The sequence below is a fragment of the Piliocolobus tephrosceles genome, chromosome 4 (assembly GCF_002776525.5).
Source record: "Piliocolobus tephrosceles isolate RC106 chromosome 4, ASM277652v3, whole genome shotgun sequence".
Lineage (NCBI taxonomy): Eukaryota > Metazoa > Chordata > Mammalia > Primates > Cercopithecidae > Piliocolobus > Piliocolobus tephrosceles.
The window spans coordinates 79,964,722-79,977,130 of NC_045437.1; the positions used below are offsets into that span (position 1 = coordinate 79,964,722).

General features: G+C 34.7%; 1 protein-coding gene across 7 annotated transcripts in view; it reads left to right on the forward strand.

The window, feature by feature from the left end:
* The window catches only part of XRCC4 (X-ray repair cross complementing 4), a 321,280-nt gene that overhangs the window by 161,133 nt on the left and 147,738 nt on the right, over positions 1 to 12,409 (forward strand). The window lies entirely within an intron of this gene.

Sequence of the window (12,409 nt, forward strand, 5' to 3'; positions counted from 1 at the left end):
CCACTGTTTTCAGGGATGCAAGCATGTTTCAACATATGCAAATCAATGAATGTGGTATGTTATATCAACAAAAATGACCAAAAATCATAATCACTTCAATAAATGCCAAAAAAAAGCATTTAATAAAATTGAGTATCTTTTCATAATAAAAAAATCTCAACAAACTAGGTATAGAAGGAATATACCTTAACACGACAAAGGTCATGTATGACAGATCCACAGCTAGTATCATACTGAACGGGAAAAAACTGAAAAGTCTTTTCTCTAAGATCTGGAACAAAAAAGGATGCCCACTTTTATGACTTTTATTCACAATGTTTATTCCTGGCAAGGGAGTCCTAGACAGAGCAATTAGGCAAGGGAAAGAAATTAAGGGCATTCAGTTTGGAAAGGAAGAAGTTAAATTAGCCTTGTTTGCAGGAGATATGATTTTATATTTAGAAAAACTTGTAGAGTCCACCAAAAAACTATTAGAATGGATAAATTCAGGAAAGTTGCAAGATACATAATCAACATAGAAAAATCAGTAATATATTTACATGTTAACAGTGAAGGATCTAAAAAAGAAACTATGAAAGGAATTCCATTTAAGAGAGCTACAAATAAAATAAAATGCTAGGAATAAACCTAACCAAAGAAGTGAAAGACCTCTGCAATGAGAATTATAAAACATTGATGAAAGAAATTAAAGTGTACACACACAAAAAAAGGAAAGATAATCCATGTTCATGGCTTGCGAGAATCAATATTGTTAAAATGGCCATAGACCCAAAGCAATCTACAGATTCAATGCAATCCTTATCAAAATACCGATGACATTATTCACAGAAATAGAAAAAATCATCCTAAAATTTATGTGGAACCACAAAAGACTATCATAGCCAAAGGAATCCTGAGCAAAAAGAATAAAACTGGAGGCACCACATTACCTGACTTCAAATTATACTACAAAATTGTAGTAACCAAAAGAGCATGGTCCTGCCTCATAAAAACAGACACATAAGCCACTGGAACAGAATAGAGAACCCTCAGAAATAAATCCATGCATTTACAGTGAACACATTTTTGAAAAGGTCAGCAAGAACATACATGGGGAAAAGGATGTCTGCTGCTGGGAAAATTGGATATCCATATGCAGAAGAATGAAACTAGAACCCTATATCTCACCATATACAAAAATCAAATCAAAATGGTTTAAAGACTTAAATGTAAGATCTCAAACTATGAAACTACTAGAAGAAAACATTGAGGGGGTGATTCAGGACATTTTTCTGGGCAAAGATTATTTGGGTTAAGACCTCAAAAGCTCAGGCAACCACAGTAAAAATGGACAAATGGAATCACATCATACTAAAAAGCTTCTGCACAGCAATGGAAAAAAAAATCAACAAAGTGAAGAGAACAACCCTCAGAATGGGATCAAATATTTACAAATTACCCAACAGGGGACAAATAACCAGAATATATAAGGAGCTCAAACAACTCAATAGGTGAAAAAAAAAAAATCTGTTTTAAAAACAGGTAAAAGATCTGAATAGCAATTTCTCAAAATAAGACATACAAATAGCCAAAGGTATATGAAATGATGCTCATCATCACTAATCATTAGAGAAATGCAAATCAAAACTACAATGAGATATCATCTCACCCCAGTTAAAATGCCTTTTCTCAAAAAGGCAATAACTGATGTTGGTGAGGATGTGAAGAAAGAAGAACCCTTGTGTAATCTTGGTGGGAATGTAAATTAGCACAGCCTCTATGTGAGAACAGTATGGATGTTCCTCAAAAAACTAAAGTAGAACTACCTTACAATCCAGCAATCTCACTTCTGGGTGTATATCTAAAAGAAAAGAAATCAGTATATCTAAGTGATATCTTTATTCTCATGTTTATTGCAGCACTGTTCACAATGGCCAACATATGTATCCAACCTAAGTGTCCATCAATAAGTGAATAGATAAAGAAAATGTGGTACATGTGCACAATAGGATATTATGCAGCCATAAAAAAGAATGAAATACTGTCATTAGCAATAGCATGGATGGAACTAGAGGATGTTATATTAAGTGAAATAAGCCAGGCACAGAAAGACAAATACTGCATATTCTCACTCATATGTGGGAGCTTAAAAAAAATGCAAATCAAAGAGCTCATTGAGATAGAGAGTAGAATGATGGCTACCAGAGGCTGGGAAGTATAATGTAAAGGGGGTGATAAAGAGGGGAATAGGGTAGGGTTAAGCAGTTCAAAAATACAATTAAATAGGAGAAATAAGATCTAATGTTCAGTAGTACAACAGAGCAACTGTAGTTGGTAATGTACTGTATATTTCAACATAAAAGGGTGGAATAAGAATGTTTCTCACACAAAGAAGCGATAAATGTTTGAAATCATGGATATCCTTATTACCCTGATTTGATCATTACACATTGTGTAATGTGTAATGACATGTACCCCATAAATATGTACAACTCTTATGTATCCATAACAAAATAATTTTTTAAATTACCTATATTACTATTTTATTTAAATTTTCAAAAAAATATTTAAAGAAGATATGGTGATAGTATTCATTCCAGTAATTAAATATTTTTAAAATATTCTTGGAATTAATCTTATTTGAAATCGATAATGGTATTATGAAGACAACATGAATTAGCACAGTGCAGCCTTGAACTCCTGGGTTCAGCAATCCTCCCACCTAACCCTCCCCACTACAAACGCACTCTATCATGCCCAGCTTCTTCTATCTGATTTTTGAGAGGCCTTATGGTATTGAATAATTCTGCCTGTCAGGAAGGATAATCTAGAAATGTAATCAAAGGGAAACGTATGATGGTTATGAAGTCATCTGGTCTGAGCCAGAACATTTCTCCTATGTCACAGGGTAACATATGTATGATTTACCTTATTACCTACTAGCGACAGTCCTCAGAAAATGAGATCTTGCCTCCTTAATGAATGCTTTTGGTTTTGGGAAAAGATCTGTCAGGCTTCAGAGAAATGTTTTTGGGAGAAACAATGAGCCTTCACACCCCTTGTGTTTTCAAAATTTGGACGAAGCTGCTGTATTCTAATTATTTTAGTGTTTATCTGGGTTAGTAGATGTTATTAAATGCACACAAAGCTCTATCCTGAGTGAATTCTCTAGCTTGCAGCCTAATTTTAAATAAGACAAAAATAAATATTAAAGAATGAGATCAAAAATATATAGTAATAAGCACTAATAATTACCAAGACACACAAAGTAATAATTCATATATGTAAGTAAGTGGAGAACTGTATTTATATAAGAGATTTTTCTGATGATGACATCTGGTCTTTCTCGGAATCATTTTATTTAAATAAGTTGACATTACTTAGCCTAGTTTTTCATACTTCAAAAAATCTCTTCTTAAAAACTTTCACATTTTTGGTGACAATGATTTAATTTTTTTTTGTTGTTACTGATAAACCCGAAGGCCATTTAGCTAAAAGAAAAGGACCCAACCTTACTTCTTTTATGAAAAATAAAATGATTCCGAGATAGCTGCTAGAAGACTACAAATGGGTGATAAGTTTCAGGCAGCTCCTAAGTAGGCTGGTATCTCTTTAGAAAAGATGTTTAATTCCTGTTCACGCTAGACTGTGCTATTAATAATTAAATGCCTAATGAATCTGTTCTCACAGAATTTTAAATTTTGCTGGGGAGAATAGAAATAATTGCAGTGTAGAAGAAAATAGTGTGCTAGAAAGTATCAAATTGATTTATTTACTCTAACATTTGTTAAATGCCTATTAGGTGTTGGGCCTGATGTCTGTCTCCAAGGATGCCACATTGAATAAGATATTGTCTCTGCCTTTTAATAGTTCACTCTCTAGTTAAGGAAAGAAAAAAAAAAAATCTAAACAATTGGTTGGAATGCAAAGTAGGAAATGTTAGCATGTTGCTTTGTCATAGATGGTATCAATATATGTTAAATATATTTATATTATAAGGTTATATAAGTGTTAATGAATGAATGTTTAACTGCTTCATAGAAAGTGCAGTGGAGAAAAGGAGGAAGATATGACTCTTCACCTATGATTTACAGAGTACATTATATTAAGAGCAACTATATATTAAGGAGTGAGCAAGAGAGCTAAAGTGAGCAGATCAAGAGGGCAGCACAGGACGTTCCAGGTAGAGAGAATAGCATATGCAAAGGCATGAAGATATTTTTCTTTTTGATTTAAAGTAAAATAATAGTGTTGGGGCCGGCCCAGTGACTCATGCCTGTAATCCCAGCACTTTGAGAGGCTGAGGTGAGTGGATCACCTGAGGTCAGTAGTTCGAGACCAGCCTAGCCAACATGGTGAAACCCCATCTCTACTAAAAATACAAAAATTAGCCGGGCGTGATGGCAGGTGCCTATAATCCCAGCTACTTGGGAGGCTGAGGCAGGAGAATTGCTTGAACTTGGAAGGTGGAGGTTATAGTGAGCCGAGATCACGCCATTACACTCCAGCCTGGGGGACAAGAGCAATACTTTGTCTCAAAAGAAAAAGAAAAAGAAAAAAAAAAAAGAATAGTGTTGGGTGTGGTGATGCATATCTGTAATCCCAGCACTTTGGGAGGCTGAGGCAGGAGGATTGATTGAGGCCAGGAATTCAAGACCAGCCTGGACAACATAGTGAAGCCCTGGCTCTACAGTGGAAAAAAACAAAAACACTGAGTGTGGTAGCATGCACCTGTAGTCCCAGCTACTCAGGAGGCTAAGGCAGGAGGCTCACTTGAGCCCAGGAGTTCAAGGCTGCAGTGAGCCATGATCTTGCCACTGCACTTCAGGCTGGGTGACAGAGTGAGACCCAGACTCCATAAATGAATGAATGAATGTGAAATAATAGGACATATTCAAGAAAGGGGGAGAGGCTGTATTACTGACTCAGAGTTTGTGTGGCAGAGTGACAAGAAACGAGCTGGATAGAAAGCTTCAGAGCATTAAATTGACATTTTAGAAAGATAACTCTGACTGGAGTGTGGAGAATGTCTAGAGAAAGAAGACCAAAAATGCAGAGATAAATTTAAAGGGGTATTGGATCAAAACAAGAGAGAAGTGATGACCTGAACTAAAACAGTGTCCTCAGAAATAGAGAGAGGGGAGAGCTGAGAACTATGTGGAGATAGAATTGACAGAACTTAATTATTTGCTAATTATTACGAATGGGGGCATTCTGACTTTTAGGTTTCTACTTTAATAGATAGTAAAGATAGTAATCAACACTAATGATGTAAAATGCTTACATATTGAACTTTTACTTTGGGGACACACACACAAAAAATGTCCAGGAAACACTTGGAACTCTGCATCCAGAGTTACAAAACACACAAAGGTAGATTCTGTATTCTTGTGTATACACGATAGCTGAAATTGTGCAAGTGAGTGAGATCACGAGGAAAAGCCAGTACCATGGTATATTGGGAGTTCTAAAACTTACCCACTAAGACCAGTGTCAGGAAGAAGAAAGATTGCATTTGAGGGGTTTCTAAGGTAGCCCAAGTATTTTCACAAGTATGTGAAAACCAGTGGTTATATTTAATTGACATCTTGCGAATGTCCCGCTGGACTTTGTAAAAGTGATTCATTCACTGACTTAAAAATTCAAGGCCAGGCGCGGTGGCTCATGCCTGAAATCCCAGCACTTTGTGAGGCAAAGGCAGGCGGATTATTTGAGGTCAGGAGTTTGAGACCAGCCTGGCCAACATGGCAAAACCCTGTTTCTAGTAAAAATGCAAAAATTGGCCAGGCGTGGTGGCACACACTTGTAATTCCAGCTACATGAAGTAGGAGGCTGAGGCACAAGAATCGCTTAAACCCAGGTGGTGGAGGTTGCAGTGAGCCTAGATCACACCAATGCACTCCAGCCAGGGCAACAAAGTAAGACTGAGTCTCAAAAAAAAAAAAAAAAAAAAAAAAAAAAAATCAGTAATATGAAGTAAATAAAAGAAGAAAATAAAAATTTTAGTTGTAAGATTTTTAAGTTAATGCACTTATTAACTCATTGCAGCCATATTAGTGATTTATATTGAATTTCAAGAAGTATGACATAATTTTACACAAATCTTTTTGTGTAATGAATATAATATACAAGTGAATTAATTCTGTTAAATAAAATAGTACTTCCCTACTGTCAGTTCACTGATCCTTTTTTCCTTCTCATTTCAGGAAAAAAGTATACCTTTAAAAAGTGTCATATACTCTAGATAAGAAAGTTCAAAACTTTTTACTGAGACCCACAGTAAGAATATATTTCACCTTTCAATCAAGTACTGTTGATCCTTGTACAATGCGGGGTTTAGAGGTATTTACTTCCCATACAGTCAGAATACCACATAGAACTTTTGACTTACGCAAATCTTTACTAATAGCCTCACCGATAACATAAACAGTCGTTTAACACGTATTTTGTGTTTTATGTATTAAATACTATTATATATTCTTACAATAAAGTAAACTAGAGAAAAGGAAATGCTATTAAGAAAATCATAAGGAAGAGAAAATATATTTACTATTCATTAAGTGGAAGTGAATTCTCAAAAAGGTCTTCACCCTGGCATTCCCCTTGAGTTGGCTGAGGAAGAGTGGGAGGAGGAGGAAGAGTGGGTCTTTCTGTCTCAGGGTGGCAGATCCGGAAGAAGTGGAAGAGAAGGAAGGGGAAGCGGGAGAGGCAGGCAAATTCAGTGTAACTTTTATTTTTTAAAAAAATTTGCATATAAATGGATCCTCACAGTTCAAATCCATGTTGCCCAAGGCTCACTCGTATACACGTTGTGTGTGTGTGTGTGTGTGTAAGCTGACACAACCCTTGCATGAAACACTACTTACCCTTGTTTGTTCCTGTACTTAATACTTTTAATCTCCTTAATCTCTTTCAGTGTTTTGCTTCATGGATATTTATTCTATTTCTCACTTTTACTAACTGTATAAGATTGTAAATATGAAGTTCCAAGATTATAAGCATGCACAATTCTCCTTTATCTTAAAACAAATAAACAAGAAATATTTATCTCTTGCTCTACTTATTTCATTTTCATTTTATTTTATTATTATTTTTTTGGCACAGGGTCTCACTTTGTTGCCCAGGCCGGAAAGTTGTGGTGTGATCATAGTTCACTGCAGCCTTATTCCTGGACTCAAGTGATCCTCCTACCTCAGCCTCCCAAAGTAACTGGTGGGCCTACAGGTGTGCGCCACCACGCCCAGTTTCTTCTTATTTTAAAAATTATGATTGAATCTAACCTTCATTTAACTCCAAATTTCTAATGATATATAATCAACACTTGCTACTTTAACCTTCCCGTCACTGAGGCCCTTTTTCCTGCACTTACTCCCTTAGCAATCCCATCCAAAATCAATTTCCTTGGTAATAGCTAGCACTTGTATAACAACTAATGTGCCAAGCTAACTGCTTTACAACTGTTAATATAGTTTACTCACAACAAAAATATGAGGTATGTTCTGTTTTTATCCACAGTGAGATTAAGTAGTTTGCTCAAGATTACACAGATGGTAAGCAGGGCAAGTAGGATTCAAAACCAGGTATCATATATAACCAACTCTTAAACTAATTTCTATAACACCACATTGCTATTTAGATTTTCAATTATGATATCTTTCTCTCATCTTGTTTTTTTTTTTTTCTCTCTCTCTCTCAATGTATCATTTGTGTTCAAAATTAAACTTTTCTATAAAGACTGGAATAATAGTCTAGAAGTAACGGTAGTTGGTAAATATTCTTCTATGTGCTTGTATTACTTCAAGGGATGAGGATAACGTTTTAACGGAAGTGATCCCATCAAGTTAGTTTCACAATGATGAAGAAGGTAAGTGAACACTTCAGGAAAAATGAAAATATATTCAGGGGTGTATGAGTTTGCTAGGGCTGCCATAACAAAATACTATGGACTGAGGACTTACCAACAGAAATTTATTTTCTCACCTTCTTGACTTGCACATGGCTACCTTCTTCTCGGTACATGGTGTTTCTTCCTTGGTGTTTCTTCCTCTTCTAATAAAGACATCATACTCACTGGGCTAGGGCTCACCTCCTTGACCTAACTTAACATTATGTACCTATTTTAAGAACTTATTTCCAAAGACAGTCATATTCTCAGGTGTGCTGCAGATTTCGGACTTAAGAATCTCGGGGGAACGCAATTCAGTCTTTTAAAAAATATACCTTACCAACAGAAAAGGCAGTCTACAGCATGCAGTTACCCTGGAAAGGATCAGGGATCAGTTTAGTGAGAATGAGACTAGGAAAGAGATACCAGAAGGGAGGGTATTGATCCTGAAACCAGTGTCAGCTGGATAAAGAAAGCAAGAGATTGGAAAATTGGAAGCACATTTTAATGTTATGGAGAAGGGAAGGACAAAACAGGAAGGTGTGTGTTAGGTTTGTTGACCTACCCGGCGTTCCTAATTACAAGCAGAAAGTTGATGTGCAGGGTTTTGCAAAACTTAGAATCCCTGCTGCATGCCTGTCACTGAGAAAGATTAAATTAATAGAGAATGGAGGAAGTAATATTGGAGATGCGGCAGATGAAGGCACGCTCTTAGAGCATATCTTTCAAAAATAATGTGCAAAGTTAAAAATGTTTTTGGAATTGAAGTGTTGAAACTAATTTAAAATATATTTTTCTATTATTTCAAGGATTGTACTATATTATATAATAGCATATATAATAGAAAAGGAAATATAACTCTCCTCATTATGTACTAGAAGTACTAGTGATTTCTTCATTATGGGTCACATTTTCCTGTTATTTCATATGTCAGTAATTTTTTATTATATACTAGACATTCTGATTTCTATGTTCTAGGATTTTGTTGTCTTTCGTTAAAGAGCATTGACTTTTGTTCTGGGAGACAATTTACTGGAAAGTCAGCTTGCTCTGTTTTCTTCTTTTCTGTAAGCTCAATTAGAGTGGGTCTAGACCCTAAAAGCACGTGAGTGCTTAGCATTTTCAGCAAAGTTCTGCATCTCTTAGTATGTGACATCTGGATTTCTGTTCAAATCACAGCTCATGGCTCTTCAGTTAGCTATTTTCTGCCAGGTCTTCAGCCTTGCTTTGTGCATGTGCAGCTTAATATGCATCCAATGACTTATGATAACTCCTTTTGGGGCTCGTTTTTTGTGTAGTTAATGCTTTCCCACCGCTTTGCCTTATAAATTCCAGCTATTTCAACAGCACCAAGCTCTACTTTGTGCCTCTTTAGTTGAATGAGGTCATTGTGGTCTGCCTGGGCTCCACGTACATCCTTGTGTTGAGGTCTGGAAAGTACAGCAGGTAGAAAGACAGAGTGGTCCTAGGGCTCACCTCTTGTATTTCTCTTCTTTCAGGAAGCACAGTGCTGCACAAACTGTTGTCCAATGTGGAAAACCAGTAATTTCTTCTTGAGAAATTGAAAACATCTTTAACATAAGTTTGGCATAGAATTAAATTCAACTTCTTAGAAATTGGTTTTTGCTGAAATCAATTTTATATATTTCATACTAATACTACTACTGTTTTGAAGTTAAATATGCATACATATTACAACATATAAAAGATAAATCACACTAGCTTGGAACAATAATGTAAACCACTTTGTAAAAACCCCATCCTGGGAAGGAGCAGCATGTTAAAATCACTTGTGTTGAGAAAAGTGTTCTGAGAATGGTTCTATTAAGGAAAGTTTGTTTTCTTAGCTTTTGATGTCCTCGGGTAACAAAATCAACATTCTTCTGTGTTTAATGAAATAAGTTGTAAAAAAGCAACAGGTGTTTTGGTAATAAAAAAAAACTATTCAGGGCTTAAATCATTAGAGTACCCTGTTTTCTTTATTATAATTAATGAAACAAGAGATTTTGAAATTAATCTGTTGCTGTGTAGACTTAGAGAGAGGAGTCTAGGAAGTGAGTTATATGATCTTATTGACCTTTGGACCTATTGTGTTTAATATAATTACCCACAATTAGTAGATTTTTAAATAATTTATTGTCTGAAAATATAAACAAAATAGAAATATGTAGCTACTAGAAACCTAGGAATATAATTGTTATTGTCATAGAAATGCATGAATAAATATAAAATAAAGGAAAAATTAGATTACTTTTTGAATAATTGCATAAGATTTTTTGGCTGAAAATCAGTAGATGTTAAAATGTGCCAGTTTACTTAGATTTCCAATAAAAATGTTCATTTGATATCTGTATTTAAAAGTTATTATTTACCTAAAAAGCAACTATGTATAGTGTAAATAATTGTTTGGAAGACATTTGAGAATATCTTATTTGATCAAGGAAGATAATACAGATTAACTTTAGAAAAGGTTCAGTAAAAATGTATTTCTCTATCTGTTCTCTTTCCCCCACTTTTCCCACTCCCCCCTCCATCTGTCCTTTTAATACCTCTCTCTTAATCTCCTCTACTTCCCTCTGCAACAGTCACATTACCTGCAAGAAATTGATTATTGTCTATTGAATACTCGTTCTTGAAGGTCACTGTTTCTTTCATCCTTGTTTTTCTATGGATAAAAAAGCTCACAAATTATTTATGGAAGTTTCTTTCAAGTTAATTTTTTTCTATCATTGTCCTTTTTTCTATTAGGCGTGATATTTCTCACTTTTACTTACAGCATTTATATTTTTAATTTTCCAACTGATATACCAATATGGATATAGATATCTATGTCTATCTATATATCTATTCATCTGTCTGAGCAGTAACAAAAATACAGACTTTTTCTTTCTTCTTCTGTACTTTTCCAGCTGTGTTATGTTAACCTCCCTTGTGTAACTGTATTCCTTGGCTAAGATATCTGGTAACCATTATTTACAAATAATATACTCCTTTGTACAAGACTAGAATATTCTCCACAGGGACATTTTAAATGCCGACTCCAGTTAAATGTGTTAGGCTTTGAATTCAGTGTTGGCCTTATAATGAAAATTACAGACTTTTATTAAAAGAAGTTATGTTTATAGATTAACAAATCTGGCAAAATTTTAGTCTGTTACTTTGTCCACATTTAATTAGAAAAAGCTTTGTGTCTTTTATATTCTACTTATATAATCTTCAGTATGTTCCTTGGTGCTATTTTTATTAAAACAGTAATTTTTGGGGCACCTAATACGACCAAGCAACATGATGAATCATGTTTCTAAATGTCAGTTTATTATGGAAGAATTAGAAATTTTAAAATGTGAGCATACATGAAGCATTTACCTCATTGGAAAGATGTTTCTTATTTAGATATTCTTTTCTCATTTTTTTCCATTTTATACAAAATGGTAATACTATGAAATTATCAATCCTTTAAAGTAACAGTTTGTGTATTTTAACTTATAAGATAAATGCATTTTGCACAAAAGCACATTTTATGAATTTCAGATAGTAAGATAGATAACTTTATGAGGCATATTATGATTTGATGTCCCCAGTTCCAGTTTCAAGATTAAAATACCTTATGAGATTGAAATATGGACTTCCTATCTGTTTATAAATCTTAGTGGAGTGACATACATACATTAACCTTTTTTAACTGTATTTGCCTTCTTTGATTGTGTTTGCTAGGTAAATGCAGATTTTAGAAAGGGAAGATAAAATATTTTAAAATAGTTTTGCTGATTGCCTGCAATTCTGCTTAACAAATTTAGTTCCACAAGCAGTGGATTTAATCAAACCTGACAGGAGTTAATACCAGTTGGAAAACTTATGAACAAGTATGCATAATTCTAAGGGTTTGAGGCTATTGACAAGAAAATCATAAACACTATTTAGGTAGCCAACCAAGTAAGATGATGACGCCTTCATCCATATCTTACAGCAGGGGTCCTCAATCCCCAAGCAGCAGACCGGTTCTGGTTCGTGGCCTGTTAGGAACTGGGCCGCACAGCAGTAGGTGAGAAGTCATCCAGGGAGAATTACCACCTGAGCTCCACCTCTTGTCAAATCACTGGCAAAATCATCCCCCCAACCTCACCCAGTCCATGGAAAATTGTCTTCCAAGAAACCCCGTTCTTGGTGCCATAAAGGTTGGGGACTGTTGTCTTAGATGAAGGAAAACAATGAAAAATTAATTGGGAATTATCAAGAAATCTGACCAAGGAAGCATCAGAGGAACTGATATGTCATCCACAGAAGATTAAGATGATGCCATCTTAATCTTCAACTTCAGTTAAGCTAGTAAGCTTAACTTACTAGCAAGTTGAAGCTTTCTGTATTGATGATATGTTTTAGATAATTGAAAACCTTGAGTGATTTCTTTCTGAATACAATTTTTAGACAATTAGTATTATCTAAAATTGTATAATTGTAGAAGTAAACTGACCAGGAAAAGAATGACATTTTAAAAAATACTTTAGAGAATTTTATTTTTGTTTTGAAGGCAATAGAAAAGGATCT